Genomic DNA, 12,006 nt, shown 5'->3' on the forward strand with positions numbered 1-12,006 from the left:
AAAGAAAGTCTACAGAAAATTTCAGAGGATAATCGTTCACGGTACTACATAAAGGCCTGTTTTTAAAGAAAAGTGTTGATGCATTCAGAAATGTCACATTACGTAAGCAAAAGAGAAGGTATATTGTTTATAGATTACATTTTTCGTCAAGGGAAAGCGAGAGCAGGAATAGCAATTTAGAGGTACATTTATACTGTCTGTGCGACGCTCCGTGCCCTTCACGTATTGCCCAATAAATGTGAGGTGCAATGAAATAACACCTTTGCAAAAATAACGCGTCTTTATCTGCAATGGTATCAGAAGCACTACAACCAGGCTTGCATAGGCAGATGCTACAATGAAATTTCTAACATATGATTTCCATGCTTTGGCTGTTACGCATACTTAGATGATTGAGCCGTCCGGAAATATACCGTCATAAACATTGGCGTATTCTGATAACCTCACACTTTTTTATATTGCTTTATAATAACTGCGTCAGTAGTAAAATGTTTGTGTTTACACTTCTACCAAAATTTTTTTTATGTTTCAGATAAGAAAACGAGAACTAGCGCTCTTTCAAGTGGTAGGTTGCGTTCCTTGTTTGTGTAGAAGTGGAGAGGTTTAGTGGATTTGATTAGAGTCGAGCCCGATTAACACGAATGGGCTAAACAGCTCGATATATCAGGTAAATTTATATATGAAAACTCACCTCAAACAAGCCCCCTACCCCTTTCTTATTCGAGAAGTGGCCCTGGCGCAAAATACTCGTACAAGTATTATGAAAATACATTAAGTGCATCACGCTATGCAAACAAGTTTGTTACGTGCATAAAGTATAGCGTGGACAATTTCACCAATGCTTAAACAATCTAAACAAACGTTTAATGGTGCGTTCCTTATATAGTATGGATTTGTCATGTCAGGATGACAAAAAAAAGTAAAGTATCCATTCATAGAAAACAAAAGTAGGCGTAGTTGACAGTAATTTTTGCCGTGCTTTGAAGTGTTTTTCACTGTCACTACAAATGGCGTTCTCGATGTTCCACATTGTGTAGACCTCCTCCATTTCACTTCCTTCAATCTCGACACAGCACCGGCGCAGCACATGCATCGGAAAAAGTGCGTACTGAGTCCTGGGCAAGACCCTACATCATTTGGCAACGCCGCCCTGAGTTTGATATATCCACAGTGCGATATTATTCGATATATTCAGCTTGTTATAACATAGTTATTGATGCTATGGCATTATCAGAGGCACCACACCGCTGTAACCCAGTGTCTATGGTATTGAGCTCTTGAATCCCTGTCGAGTGTTCAAACCCAGCTGCGGTGGCAGCATGCCGTTGGGGGCAAAATACAAACAATCCTCCTTTACCGTGCATTCAGTTCACGTTAAAGAAAGCCAGGTGACCAAAATGAACCTAGAGCCTTGCACTATAGTGTGTGCATAATCAAACCGTGGTTTGGGCAACTAAAACTGTGGAAAATAATTTCAATAGCATTAAGGGTTTCCTCAGCCATTTGAAGGTCTCCGTTTGCCGATAAATGTGGGCCTAGCCGAAGAGGCGCTTTACTGCAATCTAACATACAGTGACCCAAAAATCTAGAATGCGGAACTGGCCCGTGAGGCAAGCATCAGACATTACGAAGAGCCACTTTGACATGAAAGAAGTGTGTTACGATGGCCTTATGTTTAGAGCATCGGGTGGGTGTGCTGAAAGACGAAGGTCACGCATGCATCTACATGGGTCAAAGGTCCGCGTCTACATAGGTCATAGGACGTAGGCCCCAACATCGGGCACGCTTCTCTTTAGAGCACTATAGGCGGAGATGATACACCTTGCAGGATGAAAACTCGAGGCATGTTCAACGTACACGAGCACTTCACAGTACCCAGAAAATTGCAAGTCTTTTTAAAGGTGCGAGGTGTAGAAACATCACTTAATGAACGAGAGTGTTCGATGTGGAGAAATATTCAATTTATCATGTTTCCTCTGTGTTTAACACAAAAATTGTAAATGTATGGAGTCATGACTTGGTACATTTTAGCCTTTTTGCCACTTCTCCTTGATCCATTTCATGAAGTGCTGTCCTCCAGCTCCCAAGGCACCCGACGCAGCTCCAATGGCAATTGCCTTCACTATGAGCATAACAAAGTACTCCTCAGTGCCTTCCTCTGGTTCGCCGCTGATCGTCAGAGCTTTGATGGCATCCAGCACCTCGTCTCGCTCTTCCACTGTACTCCTTAAGATGCCACCTCGGAGAAACTTTCCAAGGGATTCCACAGTTTTGCCAGCCTCTTCAAACGTCGCTGCTTTTAGATCTGTTGTCAAAATGGGACAAAGCATTCATGCAATATTGATAAATAGGTTTTGATTCAACCTCCGTATTTTTGTTCCCTTGTTCGTATCCTTTTTTATATAATGCTAGTGGTCATGGTGGTCACTTGCATAGTCTGATGTTAGAAACTGTGATTGTGGTAGAAACTGTGATAGCTATTCTTTGCTTAATTTATTCCATTTGCAACTCGAAATGAACGCTTTGGTTTTCGAGTTGTTTCGGCTATAGTTTTCTTGTGTAATTAGTCAAAACAAGAGGACACACACACAAACGTATATACAAGAGGGGAGCTACGATTGTACGAGTACGAAGGCCCGAAACATTTTTCCAATGGGCTGCTGTTCCGTATTCCAAAGCTATGGATGTAATATATATATATATATATATATATATATATATATATATATGACTTTATGCAACTTCAGTGGGAGGTAAAGACACAACAATAAATACACTGCATTAGTACGTTCCACTATTTTAACATCAGCTATATGGCGATTACCTAGGAGTAAGGACTCAGCAAAGGCGTCAAGCTAAAGGATAGATGGCAGCAACATCATTCATTGGTCTAGCTTATTCTTTGACGGTGAAGAAGAGTTACACTGCAGTCTAAACGAGCAAACACACAAGGTTGCACATTTGAGAATGATGACGGTGACAAAGTACGCAAGAATGCTGCCTAGTACGCGAGTTCAATTGGACGTTCCGTCGCTCACGCTTTCAAATGAAATTTCACAAGAGCAAATTTTATCTTTGTTCGCCTATGTAATGATGAATATTGTTGTACAAAATAATACCAGTATATTTTTTAGGGCATACTTTATCAGTCTACTCTGATTTTATGTTATTTACTCTAGAGTTGTCACGAATGCTACATGTCAGTGCAGTACTTGCCACCTAATGGCTCACACGTATGAATGCTTTGTGAATAATTATTGTACATAGCGTTAATACCACTTCATTGTAAAGAACCTTACCTTTTCTTAGCTTCTCCCCTTCAATTCCTCCTGCTTCCTGGCTAAAAAGCAAACGCCAGTTTTATTCAGTTGCAGCTCAATTATATAACAGTATTATCACTCTATATTTACTTGGTTCTCTTGATGTGCCTCAAAGAAGCAAGCATGAACGCATTAAATTACGTCGTACTTTCTATTTATGACGCACGTTGAAATATCATCCGGCAACCCTTCAACATTGAGAAGTATATACCTTCATTGAATTATCGTTTATTCCAATCTTTGCACCAATGTTTCCGTATTACGAAAACGCAGCATGAGCCTCTCAGATTAGAAGCGCTCAAACATAACATAGCAGGGCCGTGAGGTATGAAAACGATTAAAAAACGCTTATATTGCCTTGACACCTGCCACGCTTCAGCAGAATTGGCTGATTCTACTGTAGGTATAGTGCGCCAATTGAACGTATTACCAAGGTAAATATGCCTGGTAGTGAAGCTTACATAGAAGCATATACGTTTAAAACATGGCGGTTCCTCGGCGATTCATGCGGCTTAACGTCAGCTCTGTGACGGCGGAACACTTCAGGCGGAGAAAAAATGATACAGTGCCATAACCGCTGAAACAGAAAGTACGCCATTTTGTTGTCAAAAGCACGAAATTTATTTTTGTGGCCTGCCGTTAGTGCTGTTTTGTCAAATGCCCTGTAATTCGGCTAGATGAGCGTTGCGGAAACTTTTAGCTCGGAAAGTGACGGAGCAAAATGCCAGCCGCACGGGGTCGGTATCGCACCCATGCACAGAGTTTTTTTTCTTCATCTTTTCTTTTTGTTTTCGTTTTTAGGGTTAAAGAAAGCTGCAAAGAGTTTTCCGTTTTCAATGTTTGTTGTTTCGTCCCCTAATTGCGCTTCAATCGCTGCTGCCATAACCACCCTTGCTGATGCTGGTGGGAATTTGTTCTGGATCGCCTTAGCTCGAAGTATCGTGACCCTTTTGGATTGACCTTGGTATTGCCACCAAAAGTGATTATTAATGTACGTTTTCACGATTTCAATGGGCGACACACAAAATTTTTTAGGAAGCCTTTCCACCCCACCAAGGCTGCCCTAACCAAGGTGGTGGCGCTCCAGCTACTACTAAAGCTGACCGCTGTATTCCAGAACATTTCTCCGCTCAACACTCCAGCTCCAGTCAAGAAAGTAGATGGCAGCGTCGCCCCTCGACATAAGTGGCAAAAGCGCTTCTATGACATCCCGAAGAAATTCCTGAGAAGGGTAGCGTCTCCTTCAGTCGACGGGCGGTGCTGTGCTCACCTCAGTAGAGGGGAGGAAGGGCTTAGAACCGATTATCGCTTTAGAATACAAGAGTGAGACACTAATTCAGAAACGTGGACGCTGCGCGTGATGGACGGCGGAGGTAGTGATATTTCCAGCCCACAGGTTGACAACTAATTTAGGCTTACAGCCCGATGCTGGCGATTTTTGTGAAGTCAAACGTTGCCTGCGGAGAAGCTCCCTTGCAGGTTTCGCAGATCGGTCGCTATCACCTTCAGCAGATGCACTGTCTTAAGAACTAAGATAAATATGTAGATTTGCATTGTGCCGTTCATATCGTTCTCCAACGAATTCCATACCACAGCTACTCACACTTCTATACAACAGCCAACGCTTCCGGTTTTTACGCTAACATATATATATATATATATATATATATATATATATATATATATATATATATGCAAGGGGTGTGCGAATATTCGAGTGCGAAATTAGAATCGAACAATTAGATTCGATTTTCAAATCGCTATATTCGAAGTTCCGTGCAATTCGACAGGACGAATATCTAAACCGCGAAAAAGGCCAATGATGCAACTTGGTTAGGGTGGTGTCGTTAAAACTAATGCTAACGTCATTACAATAGACCTTTCGTTAAAGCTTTCATTGGTACACTGGATCAAAAGCGAGCGCATGTTTATATTACAGGAGATTATGCCATTTCCGCACGTAAAAAACACATACACATATGAGAAAACTATCAAGCCCTTCACAACTTCGCTTCTGAAATGAATACACGCCCTTCTTAGTAGTTCGGTCGCGTATGCCGCAAGTGCCGTTTAAAATACTTTTACACAAACATCTTCCTTTACATCCTGTCTTAACTACCGTCGCCGCGCGCTTATATTGGGTTGCACCCGGGATCGGGAATCAAAATGGTTCATTCAGGATGTGGACACGCGTTGGAACAATCAACATGCAATGCTGAGCCGCTTGGCGCAGTTAAGTGATGCTGTTTCGCTCGAAATAGCAACATCAGAAACAAGTGTGAGCTGCCTCTCCCCAAGCGAGTGGAATGTTGCTGCAAGCTTAGTGCAGATCCTGCAGCCTATTGCAGATGCGGCTACAGATCTCAGCGGCCAGAAGAATGGAACTATTTCATCAATTGCGTCATTTATTTACCTGACAGAACAGATCCTTAAGAGGCAAACCAATATGAAAACGAAGTAGGTTTGTTTGCTAAGAAGTTGCTGAAGAGCTTGTAGTCACGGTTCCCTCTTTATGCAGAACGAAAGGAACTATGTGATCCGAGGGTTAAACCTATTTTCTGCACAGATTCATTTAATCGTTCACAGGTTGATGGCAGCCGAAATTACTGGTTGACGCGCTCGCATGAACTCTCCCTCACAGCACTTTCAAAATACGAAGCCATCGAATCCGAAGTCATGCCGCAAGCAAGGAAGGCCATGTCTGGAAGACTGTCGTACTGCTGGCGTGAAAAAAGAACCAGCACATTGAGCTCACACCTTACAGTCAAGAAGTTGGAAAATACTTCAATGAGCCGCTGATCCCAAGAAAGGATGATCCTCTGAAATATTGGAAAAAAGCATGGAGCTTCACTGTAACCAGGAATCTCCAAGATTGCTATGCGACACCTTCCCATCCCTACTACAGAGGTGCCCAGTGAACGCATGTTTTCAACTGCAGGAAACACCGTAACATCGCGGCGAGAGAGCTTGGAGCCAGGTCATGTGGAACAGCTTGTGTTTCTGCGGGATAATTTGTAGCCTTGCGGTCACTGCTTTGTGTGCTCTAGGACACGAGCAGGCATTACTTCTTTGTTCTTTCTCGAACTGTTCAATAACATCTTTGGTATTCGATTTGGATTCGATATTGTTGGCCACTATTCGATTCGAGATGAAATTTTACTATTCGCATACCCCTAATATATATATGTATTGGCCTCAACTAGACGATATCAGTACCGCTATACTTATTCTGGGCACTTTATCTGCTGGAAAATTTGTTCCGTTTCTTAAGTTCATGCCAGGGACAAAGAGAAATGAAAGTTATCCACACATTCGCAGCCTCTGTAGTCGACGGCATCAAAGAGTCACACAAATTATCTGACGCCGTTATTACCGTTTAGAAATCGCGAATGCACTCAATATAAATATTACCATAGGCATCCTAAGTTATTAAGGTAGTCTATAATATTTTAACAATAGCTGTATTTCTCCCCCTTGCTATATCTAGCTACTAGATAGCTATGTAAATATCTAGTAGTATCGCTGCAGAAAAATTTTCAGGTGCGTAAATATCATATCGTCTTTTTTGTTACTTGCGTGCCTTATTGTTATTATTATTATTATTATTATTATTACATTCTACAGATTAACCAATTATGCATACATTAGGTACTAATGAAACAATGTAGTGATAATTTAGAGATGCATATCTGAAGCATACCTCTGCAGTGATTTGCGGCTTTGAGGCACAGCCTTAACAATATTGTTCTGGTTATTTCACCTGCTGGGCAATTTGGAGTTGCACAAGTTAGGCGTTACAGCTTTCAGAGTAGATGTCATCAAAAAGCCCTGTCTGTTACCAATCTGTAGATTAAGAAAGTAAAGGTGCGCGTGGAAGTGAAGTGTGTGTAATTTGGAATTGCCATTATACAAAATTCATAACTAAAAGCTACGTGTGGAAACCAGTAAACATAACATTTCCACCTGAGACAAATTTACCGTTGTGATGACATGCAAATAGATTAGAAAATACTTACATAACAGCCGCGTCTGGTAGGATTTGAGACCAGTGGGAAGGCAGGTAGTTGAGGAGAAAAAGAATTTTAAAAATCACCATGCGTATTCACACTTCGGCAAACTCTGTGTGGAGTTCTAACTATATCGATTATCTGAATACCAGCATTTGGCCTTCGCGTTGTGTGGCGTCATATTTTTATATATATATATATATATATATATATATATATCTTGCGAGACAACGCAAACGTCAATTCCTGTATTACAAAATTTACCGTATATATTACACGGAGTCCGGCCATGCAGCTCATCTCCAACGGTGGCTCTCTCTTCTATGAAATCAATTGCTATTGTGCTAGACATTCCTGCAACCTAACCTCGATAGATTTTTTTTTTGCCCACTCTGGTACTGCCCATGTTAGAGGAATGCGGAACATTTTTTTTGAAGCCACAGGCGTCAGGTGTTATGCAGTTTGAACCGCAACGACCTTTTACGCTATCAATGGTGACCTGCACTGCCTGGGTTAGTAGATTTGTATTAGACACTAGTTAATGAACATAAGTAAATAAAATTTTAGGCTGAATTCAGTTAACTTGAAACGGTAGAGCGGAGCCAGTGATTGGACAAAAGAAATGTAGATCTAGTTTTTACAATCATTCAACAGGGCTCCCTATATTTATGTTCAGCCGGAGCCATTAACAAACGGTACATTTTACCTTAAATTTCTACCTTCTCTTGCAAATTGCAACAGCTTTAATAATGTTGTGACACTACCATGCGATCTATCGTGATGTGGCAATTCTCAATCGACAGCTTGTCAGCATCCGCTGTTCGCGCTTTATTGAAATAACTTGTAACGTTTTACTGTGAATCCAGGACTAGCGCCGATTGTGAGCAAGTGAAGACCTATGCGCAGCTTATGACAGAATTATTTTGTTCTGTTGCCTGTCGACAGCCTGATCCTGGTAACACGATCACTGGTGACAGATTTCTAGTGTCACCAGAAACCAGGGACATAGAGGTGTGAACGTTTACCTCTTGTGTACAAGATAAAAAATGTGACGCGTAACTGTCCAGAAAACATTTTATTTGCGAATGATTTGTTTAGATACGCATCCATGCGTAATTGGAGAGTCAAGTCGATGCGAGATGTTCGACTAAACACTCTAACTTCACCTTATAGATATTCACCATAGGCGCATAAATTATGCAGTCAGATTTTTTTGTGTGGGTTTATTCCGTGTCATCTACAAGTAAAGCATGTAACAATCCCGCCCGCACTCACCGAATGACGTTGTCAAAGCAAGCAAGACCAAGAAAAAGAAGAGCTTCATCTTGTGTTTCTCTGTAAAAACGTAACGCATATATATAACACATGCTCACGTGAAATTATGGTTCCGTAGTAAAATAACGTACTTTGTCTTCTATTGAATAATACCTCCAATAATAAGGGAAATCTGTATAACACTGTGCCTATATAGGAGGGCACAACCAGTTCTTAGAAAAGATACCGTACCACCACATCGGCCGGATTATCGAAATGTTGTAGCAACGCATGGCATGTTACGCCGTTTTAGTGGTACCTAGAGCATTCTGAGGTACAAGCCAGACTTTCAGCTGGCTTTTGATATTTTCAATTACGTAACGGTGTAATACAATAAATTATTACCGCTATGTCCTTCAGCCTTACTGGGCGCTTTCGAGGCCACTGTTTTTGGTAGTGTAACCTTTCAGTGGATATGCAAATATCTATGTGTGATCCATTGATCCCATTTTGTGTTACCAGAAAACGAACTAACATTCCAATACAGAACCGACCATGGTGTAGAGCCTAGTGGTAAACTGGGAAATGGTCGTTGCAACTAGTGGCCATTAAATACCAACTTGAAAAATATATTAACCCACATGAAACATACGTAAAAACATGATTACATAGTTTATTCATCACTCTTCTTTACATATTGAGCTTTACGGCTAGGGGGCGCAAGGGACAAGTTCAACCAAGACAAGTTCATATACTTCACTTACACGCAAATGAGCGCGTGGCTTCAGTATACTTCCCATCATGCTAGAAACTTTATATTGTCACGTTTAAGGGAAGTACAAGCACTTTCACAGATTTTTCAGAATGAAGCTTGGCTGTTAGCGCCAATCAGAGGATGCCGATCCACAATTGAGAAGCCGTATGAGGTCATATAGTATTTTCTTTCTAACAGGTCGGCACAATAGCACAACACCCAACCTTTCTGATAGGCCTGTTTTTTTTTTTTAATTCAGAGTGATTTACCGCAGTTGCATTTCAAGGCATGTTATTTGTCCAGTTCAGAAATTACAGCGCAACACATACATAATATTTTTTCTTAGGCAATTGCATGCGCTAGCCATTTCATTTTTCACGCGATCTTATATACAATACGTTCACTACAATTCTACGAGCAAAAAAGAAGGACGCCGTGTGAGTATACCTGGACTCAAGATGGCGTCTTATCTGTGGAAACGTCCCCGCACTGAATATAGCGACGCCCGGGTCACAAACTTTCTACTTCACTTGAGAGATTCACTTCGGTTTCAGTAGGTAACATCTAGGAATTGATCACGGTACTGTGCAGTATTGAATCACTCTGATTCTTTCACACCAGTCGAAGAACTCAAACAAGCAAAATGCAACAAAGTCGAGGGTAACAATGCATGGGACGTAAGAGGACCCAGAGCAAACCATGCTGTAATAACATCAAGTCTAAAATCCGTTTGTTTTACAAAGATTACCATTGAATATATTGCTCGAATTCTAATGTCTGCTGTAGGTTGCTCCATCCACTGCCATAACCACTGCTGTGCGTGCCCGCATGGTCTATCTTTTTTAGTGGTGTAGGGTCGCAATGACGAAAACGTTACTGGTAGTTGGCGTACAAATAAGTAAAAGCACTTGTTTTCACCCCCCAGATTCAACACTATTGTAACCCAAATTAAGAGACTGCTTGATTTGTAACGAATTTTGTAATTCATTTGCTATGTACTCAAGGACCCGGCTTTTTATCGTCGTTACTGTAGCTCAAAAGCCAGCACAATTTGTTCCCCACCAACTTGTCCTTTTGTATAAAAATAGTAAATACGGCGCTAATACTCCTAAATGCTACGTTCGACTAAATTTACATAGAGGCAATGTGATCTCTTACTGCTTTGTAGAGGGTTAGAATGCGAGACATTCTTTTCCAATCCAGTTGATCAGGACACCAGACATATTGCACGTGATATTTCACTTTCCGTCTTCCGCAATACACATATTTTGGGATTGCCAGAAGTGCTATTCTCCTTATGTTTTTAGGTTTTCTCCGCGCCCCAACTCCAGAAGGCAAGTGTGACAAACGCTATATAAGAATTCCATGACATCGCAGTGGAAAAGAACTAAAATAAGGCACACCTGATGGACTTAAAAAAACATTTAGCCAAACCACCATCATACGGCAATGCTCAAAGAATATCATGCAAATATATTTTATCATAATTCATGCTCCTTACCTGTACTCTTTTGCCCTTGGGAGAGTAGACGTATGCATGAAAGGTAAGTTGCATATATATAGAAGTAATGACAATGGAAGCACCAATCATCAGCATAATGTGGAGACAATAGACTGATAATACAGCTCACGCAGAAGTGAATGATCAGCTGCTGATACCCATGCTACCTAGCTACTCCATAGGTTTGTTCCAGATAAATTTTTGATAAGTAGGTAGCCCTGCGTGAGATTTAGGGCTTGGGAATTATGGTGGGGCTTCAGTGACCGATACAGGGGCCTATAAGTTCACATCAGCCTTCAATATGCCAATTTTAGTCGCACGATGCTATCTGCGATGACAAAAAAATACTGTCTGTCAAGTTAAAGGCCGCGTGAGTGCGAACGCACGCAGTAGTGTCCGTTAACTGCTCAAGCAGCGCACAATGTTGGGCGTTATTTAACGATGTACAGTCGACCAATTCTTTAACAGCATCGCGCCAGCTTCTACTGGCCTAGCTGATGATGATGATTATTATTATGATTTATTGGCATCCCCTTTGAAACGGGGCGGCGACAAAACGTCACCAAGCCTGCTTGATTTATACAGGTATACTACACATGTTCTTTATCTAGCACTTTTGTATACCTCTCTTTATTCTTTTTCTTTTCAAAAATTTACCTCGTACCGCTACCTATGGTTTTAAGAGATCAGGTCGTACATATCTTTTCCCTGCTTTTTTTTCCACCAGTACTCTAATCGCCTCTTGCTTATCTCTATGGTTGATCTGTTGATGTTCCCTTCCACTTTAAACCCAAGCGCTTCTGGGAGTTGCACGTTACGTACGGTTCTTACTGGGTGGATCCCATCGCATTCCATTAGGATGTACTGAGTGGTCTCAGGATCTTTACTGCAGCATACACATGCCTCATATGGTTCCGAATATTTGCTCCAGTATTTTTTGGTCCTTAGGCAGCCAGCTCGAGCCTGAAATAGCGAGTTACGGCCCTTTGTATTATCGTACAAATTTTCCCTTCTAGTTTCTTTCTTCTCATTTCTGTAAATCTCCATTGTCGTTTTTGCTTCCATTCTTTGCATCTAATTCAGGGTCTCTATTTCTCTCACTTTCTTTCTGATGACTCCTCGTTGTCTATTTACAGTTTCGATTATCCTGTACTTGGTTGCCAATTTCCT

This window comes from Dermacentor silvarum, chromosome 2 (genome assembly GCF_013339745.2).
Source record: "Dermacentor silvarum isolate Dsil-2018 chromosome 2, BIME_Dsil_1.4, whole genome shotgun sequence".
Lineage (NCBI taxonomy): Eukaryota > Metazoa > Arthropoda > Arachnida > Ixodida > Ixodidae > Dermacentor > Dermacentor silvarum.